The sequence below is a fragment of the Pogona vitticeps genome, chromosome 3 (genome assembly GCF_051106095.1).
Source record: "Pogona vitticeps strain Pit_001003342236 chromosome 3, PviZW2.1, whole genome shotgun sequence".
Classification (NCBI taxonomy): Eukaryota; Metazoa; Chordata; class Lepidosauria; order Squamata; family Agamidae; genus Pogona; species Pogona vitticeps.
This window is the reverse complement of record NC_135785.1, coordinates 202,437,274-202,444,702: the sequence shown is the minus strand read 5'-3', so window position 1 is coordinate 202,444,702 and position 7,429 is coordinate 202,437,274. Positions and strand designations below refer to the sequence as shown.

General features: G+C 39.8%; 1 long non-coding RNA gene across 1 annotated transcript in view; it reads right to left on the bottom strand.

The window, feature by feature from the left end:
• Positions 1-707: 707 nt before the first annotated feature.
• Positions 708-7,429, bottom strand: part of LOC144588208 (uncharacterized) — a 55,105-nt gene continuing 48,383 nt past the window's right edge. Inside the window, exons 3-4 of the long non-coding RNA XR_013543624.1 lie at positions 1,573-1,673; positions 708-764 (exon numbers count right to left, since the gene is read on the bottom strand). This is a non-coding gene — a long non-coding RNA (uncharacterized LOC144588208). The remainder of the gene's footprint in view (positions 765-1,572; positions 1,674-7,429) is intronic.

Genomic DNA, 7,429 nt, shown 5'->3' with positions numbered 1-7,429 from the left:
TGAGGTTCTCGCTCTTCTTCTTTCTTTGCTGCCACCAGGTATTCCTGTCTCAATACCATTCAATCAAGGAGACATGTGTGCTCTTAAAACTTAAATGATTTATTATATCAGGGAAGTTAATTAATATTCAATAGGCAAATCACAGGTTGCTAATCACTTGTATCTAAATCAATTCTACTTTAAGTTTAAACTTCTACTATGACTCTGTTCCATTCAGAGTTCTTACAGATCTCTAACTCACTCTAAGTTCACTTTTAAGTTTCACACTGTCTCTCACTCACAGAATCTCCCTCATACTCCATACACCAGCCTTTATATCCAGCCCCCTCCCCCCTTGGCTCCACCTTCCGTCCTCTCATTGGCTCCTTCTTCACTGTTCAGCTGTGACAGACAGGTGAGGACAGGGCTGTTTGCTACAACCATTGCCAGTAAAATCCAGTCATTCCCACTGATGAAGGAGGAGAATCTCCAGGGAACATTTTATCCCAGGGCTACTCAGTGTTGCTTTCTCTTTTAAAAAATGTCTGCATTGGTACCAAAAATGGTCTTAAATCCTCTAAAACACTTCCAATCAGATGGTGCCTGTTACACAAAAGTTTATCCAGTGTGGTGTAGTGGATAGAGTGACAGACTAGTGACTCAGGAGAGCTGAGTTCAAATCTCCACTCAACCATGGAAACTTGGGAATGGAACTGGTAAAACCTCTCCTTAAATATCTCACTTACCTTGAAAGCCTTGTTAGCATCAGTATATGTTGGATGATACTTGATAGTACATCACACAAAGTGAGAGAGAGGGGGGGAGAGAGGGAAATGACATCATTATGCCCTCATTAACCCAAAAAGTAATGCATTGCAGACATCATTATTTAGAGCTCATTACTTCTAAGATCTCAGAATGGCAGGTTTTCATGCAGCGTAATACAGCAAACAAAAGGAGCTGGAATCTGACATTTTGCAAATAAACACAATGAGACATAATTCTTGGGTTTTTTTTTTAAAAAAATCAGTTTCTGGTGTTGTACATTTGAACCCAAAATCTACCGTATGTGCCTGGATCTTCACCTCATAATTTTATGCAGTAAAGCCACAAAGCTGCCAAATCTCTCTCTCTCTCTCTCTCTCTCTCTCACACACACACACACACACACACACACACACACAAACACACACACACACACACACACACACACACACACACAGAGAGAGAGAGAGAGAGAGAGAGAGTCTCTGCATCTTCAAAGTGCCTTATGCCTTTCTCTTTGGTCCACCACTAAGAGCAACCAGTGGAGCAACCACAGTCCCAAGGCAGGGCTTGTTATACAAAGACCATGTTTCAAGATACAAGCCATTGAACCGGGTTTAACCTGGAATGTATCTGAATTACCCAGAAACCATGTGGAGGCTGTAGTGAATTCTAAGCAATGAGATCAACTAAGAAAGAATCAGCTTCTGAAAGTCAGGGAAACAGCTGCATTTGTATCCATTTCAGGCATCCAAACCCACCCACACACGTAGTAGAGTGACACTCCCAACTCTCCCATAAAATATGCTAAAGGAAATGGCCACTTACTGTATTTGTTGTATTAACTATATTATTAATGTACTCCAGGAAGAGAGGAAAACTAGATATTGCCATCCAAAAAGCAGAAGGATTTGTAGTTATTGACGTAGCTGCAAGAAAAGAAAAAGACAGATCTGGACTACATAAGTGCACTGCAGGCATGGTTCATTCAGTCCTATACACATTTCCTACAAATTGGATAGTGTCAGGAATAAATAGGTAAATAGGTAAGTAAACAGATAGACCTTGGAAGCAAGAGCATTAGAGCAAAGGGCTCAGGGGCGAAATGTATTTTTCAGGCCTGGATGACAAGATAATACCATCATTGTACCCACTGAGATCAAAAAGAGGAGAAAACTAGAAGACCAACCGTGTTATGTTCATCTGACTATAGTTAGCACCAGAGAGAACTCAAGGGAAAGGGAAACATATCTTAATCCAGTGCAGGTTTTTCATTCACATTAGCAGCCAATTTAAAACAAAGCCAATATGTAAAAATGACCTAAATGTGCTTTTAAGGCCCTCTTCAGTTCTAAGGGTTTCCTTGAGGGAATGCTTTTGGAAGGATTATCCTGGAGGAATACCCATTTAAAGTCCTGCAGAAGAAATGATCATCTGCATAGATGTCTCAGAGAAAAATGCAGCTGGGAGTTGAGGAGAACTGTAATAAATCTTGGGAGGGAGGTTTTTTTGTGGGTTCCCCCCCCCCCAGTATGGGTTTCTGCATCGTGCTGAGTGGAGAAGAATCATCAAACAAATTCTCCTAGCATTGCAAATATTCTGATGTATGCTTTCCTCATTTAATTTTGTTCCCAATATTCCTGCCTAAGAATGCAGCTGGATATAAGCATATTTGGAAGAAAACAAGACATAGGAATATTGAATTCATCAAGCTGATAGCTAACATTATTCTCTAACCAGTTCTAAGCAATGAGTTTGTCATTTCATGACAGTGGAAAGATTTCAACCTTCAAAACATTCTAGTCAGAGTCCTGAAAATTTTGCTGGGCTTCAAACAGATTTAAACCTTACATTTAAGAAGGAACCTATTGCCTTATTCATTGCTTTGCTTGGGCGGCAGATAATTTTTGTTAGCATTACTGGAACCTGAGAAAATAATTTGTCACATTGCTCATTATCAAAGCATTAGCATTCATACCATTTCACCACTGAAAAATACACGGAAATGTTTTCTAGATTCTCCAAGAAAATTCTGCACCAATTTTCCCCATCTCTAGCAGTGAACGCTACAAATATAGCATTACCAACATTATCAAATTAAATTAAATATAATTTGCTGCTGTTTCATGACGCCTAAAATCTGCTGCCCAAGGTCGGAAGCAGCATGTCACAGATTTTACAAGGCAAAAATCATGAGACTAGAAGCTAGTTAAAAAAAAAATCAGTGATCTATTTATTACTATTATCTACCAATTCCTGATAGTAATGGGTGGATTTCAGTTTTATATACTGTATAATAATCATTGCAAAGCATCAGGTTTATTCCTACTTATGGAAAATCTTCTAGGTATAAAGTATGCAGATGTGACTAAGCAACCCCTTCTTCTGAGGGTGCTCTGGCACCATGGAAAAGCTGGCTGTAGCGCCAGGAGTTGGGAGCATTTTTCTCCACTGTGCAGCTTTGGGCGATCTGCATGATTCCAAGTAATCACAGAGGCAGAAGATTGTAAACCACTCTGAGTATCCTATACATGCACAACCCTGGAAAGGGTTGCCATAGGTTGGAATAAATTTGACAGCATTTTGCTAGTGTTCTTATTATTTACTGCATGGAATAATAAAATTAAATTCCATCCGGATGGAATGTTCAGAGGATGATATGTCAGTCTGTCTCGGGGGGTTGTAATTCAAGAAAGCTACCGCTAAAATGGGCTTGTTAGTTCTAAACAAGCCATTTATAACCATTTCCCAAAATTTGCAGATTTTTCAAGAAATCCAAAAGAAACAAATTAAGAGTTCAAAAACACATTAACATATGGAGAAAAGCAAAACTGATGGTTCGTCTACCCTGGCAGAGGATTTTGAAACCTTAAGGTTCAGACAACTTGACTTTAAATCCCTGTGCTTTTAGTCACACTTGTGGGTTTTAATGAGGGCAGCCACTTCTTCTTTTCTGACTACCCCTTCATACTTAACAGTTTCATAGCAGGCAATGCAATCTACTCATACTCCTGCACTGAAGATAGAAGTACCTACTGAAACATAAGGCTGAGCAAGAACATATGAACATAAACATTAAAAATAAATAAATTCAACAGAAAAAAAAACTGGTCTTTGAAATAATTCAAAACTGAGGGAAAGCAAAACAGAGATTTGGATAACCTTAGACTGGGCCAAAGCAAGTGGGAAGTGGGGCCATTGTCATTTCCTTCTCCCTCTTTTCTTTCTCTGTCTCTCTTTCTGACACCCCCTTGTCAATGTAGGAACCAAAGTAATGACATCGTCACCCTCACTGAGTACTGGTTGCCATTTTCCTATGAGTATCTACACCATACAGCCCCATACAGCACCCAACTGCCCCCTACTTTTACCGGTCACACATCTTCAGTAACATGAGGGAAATGCTTCATGTTCTTTGGTCACTATTCTGCAGTACTTAGAAAGCTCCCATAGGCAAGCTGGGGGATTCTGGGCATTGTAATTCAAAAAGCAGTTTCTCAAAGCTCTCTTGCTTAGCAATATAAGCCAAATAACTTCTTCATGATATGCACTGCCATTGCTTTGCTTTTTAGGTAATGTTAGATGTTCTTGTTTCCTGACTTCTCGGCATGCTTTGCTGAGAATCTGAAGTCATTGGTTGTCTTGGTATCATCATGTTCTTTATTTGTATAGAGCTTTACATCTTGACTAAAGGAGATTTTTTCCCCTTAAATGAAATGATCATCAACTTCATTATGTTATACCCTTCAAGTACTTCCAGAAACTATGCTGAATAATTCTAAGGGCCGAAAAAAACATTTAATCCATAAAGCTAGTGCTGTCTTGAATCAAGTGGCAAACTGAGAGCAGAGGTTGGGAAAATTGCTTTTTTGGACTACACCTTTCAGAATCCCCCGGTGAGTGTAGGCAAAAATCACACCAACCTCTCCCCAAATTTCCCTTCAAAATTTATATTAATGAATTAATTTGTAGCTTGAATAAACATCGATTTTATATCAAACGGCTGCTGAGTTACAAGTATAATCTCTAGGCTTAAAAGGAAGGTACTACATAATGCGAGATGCAGAGGAGGAGTATCAGGAGACAGGTATCTAGTTGTCTCGTGTGCTCCCAGAGGCACTTGGTGAGTCCACTGTGAGATATAGGAAGCTGGACAATGGGCCCTTGGACTGATCCAGCAGGGCTCTAAGATTTTGGCACAATTGAATAATGTACTTCTATGAGTTCCTGCTGCTTTTATAAGAATCAGTGATTCTCCGTCTTGCAGGTCCCAGGCCCTCTAAAACTGAGTTTGGGGAGGGGGGGGCTGAGAAGCTCTTTGGTGCAAATTTTTTGCACCACAGAGCACTGCAGGAAGGCAGGGGGCAAAAAATCCTAATTTATTCAGCAATCAATACAGAAGCATGCCATCCAATTTTGGTCTATTCCTAATTTTGCATTACAGGCATGTTTTAACTTCATAATACATAACAAAACTTCCCCCACAGTGGACAGCAACAGTTAGGTGAACAGTTGGAACACAGCCCAGCTTTGGGGAGGGGGTTTTATAATTAGAGACTCCATAGTATTTTATAGAATGTCTCAGGAGATCCATAATGTCCAGGTAGAGCAGATGCGAACTTGGCTTCCATCAGCAAATTTTATTTGAGTCTTTCCTTGAAAGAATAAAGTACTAATTCAACTCAGCTGGAATTTGAACCTTTTAGAATCCCCCACCCTAAACCAATACAAGTATTTTAGACCACTAATTCGCCTTCTTTCATATTTGAATGTTACATTGTTCCAGTCGAGTCTTCCAGGGCCACTGAAAGCTTTGCTCTTTGCTCTCAAACATAACTTTTATTTCAAAGTCCTTATAATGAAACATGAATTTGTGATTGAACTGAGTCATCAGGAGACCTGAACATACCATGTTTCCTGAAATGCTGGGCCAAAAGAGTTCCTTGGACCTAATCCTGGAAAAAAAATTGTGTGGGGGGGGGTGGGTGAAATGGCTATGAAATGTATTACTACATTTGTGTTGAGTATTTGCTTTTCAACAGGCATGCAAATTTGTAGAATTGGAGCTCTAGCATTTCTAAACACATTCCTTACCAGGATGTTCCTTCATGCATGCTCTTGAGGAACTCTCTTACATCTGAATAGGGTTTGCATGGGTGAAGATACTGTTGGTTTGTGACATGAATTTCTGCACATAAAATACTGGCAAAACATCCTTGCCTCCCAGAAGTATTTTGAGCAGACATGATTTTTGTGGATGGATTTCCCGCCTTCATACAACGAAAGGAAAGTCAATATGTACTGTTCTCGTTCTCCAACCTACCAGTGAACTGGCTCCTTCCTTGATGTGCTATCCTCAGCCATCTTCCATTAATAAGCCCACAACATCAAGTGTGCAGTTTACCTGAATTCTGAGGGACAAGGAATAAGTAGAAATCCTTCTTCTTTTCTGTAGAGACCATTGCCTGTTTCAGTTTCCAAAAGAGACGCCCAAATAGTAATTCAAAGCCAAGATCTCTCTTCTATATTTAATTTCCTGCTTTCTTTACAATATGTACTTGTTTTCATTCTGTATTTTAAAGAAGTGGTCAGGGTTTCCTGAACGAGAACACAGGTAGCGGCAAACAACCTCCACCCAGCGACAATTTCTTGGCCTTCCTCAGCGTACCACAATTACTATGCATACAGTATATTATGTGCTGCCAAGTCAGAACTGATTTATAGTGGCCTTAATAGTGCCTCCAGAAGAAGGGAATGGTAGTCCACTTTTGAGTATTCTCTTCCTTGAAAACCCTGAAAAGAGTTGCTGACGGCACCTGGAAAAAAAATAGGACTTTGAAAATAAATGAGATATTTAAGAAGTAGTTTTACCAGTTCCACTCCCCCAGTGAGTTTCCATGGCTGAGTGGGAATTTGAACCCAGGTCTCTTGAGTCCTAGCCATTCATTCTATCCACTATATCACACTGGATGATGTGCTGGGCCAACATTGGAGCACAAAAATGTTATTGTTTTAGATTACAACTCCTGGAGTCTCCTAACCACCACAGCCAGGAATCCATTGAAGGATTCTAGAAATTCCACTTCAAAAAAGTAAATTTTCAAAGCTTTGGTGCACACCCTTAGTCCTCATCAGGCGATTGTGAAGCCTGGCACTGTTTCATGTACACATTTTCATTTAGGAGACCATTCAGTGGGCCTTACTTCCAAATACAGCCACCAATGATCAGCAGAAGAGTAAGGGACTCTTTTCAACAGGGAGATTTTCTACACATGTGAAGATACCAGACCATACAAGGGCTCCTCCATTTGAGTGTATGGGAAACAAATTTTAAAGTGGCTCACATAGATTTCTGTACATTTTTAAATTATGCTGAAAAGATCGCAAACATAGGGATCGTCAAGTGCCTGGACTCTGATGTCATTTCTTACGGCTTCTATCAAGTCTTCTCTCACCAGAATAAAGCTTTATTATAAGCCATAGGCAACTCTGATGGGCCAGGGCTAATTTTTTTAAATTACTAAGTCACACAAGAGGGTCTCTTCTGTCATGTGACCAGATGAGTGATCAGTTGCATAATCACGAGATGACTAGAAGTTCAATGGAAAACTTAAACAGAATAATTTGTCTGATTGCCCTTACACGATAACATAATAGGACTTTGACCATAATATTTGAGCAAGGC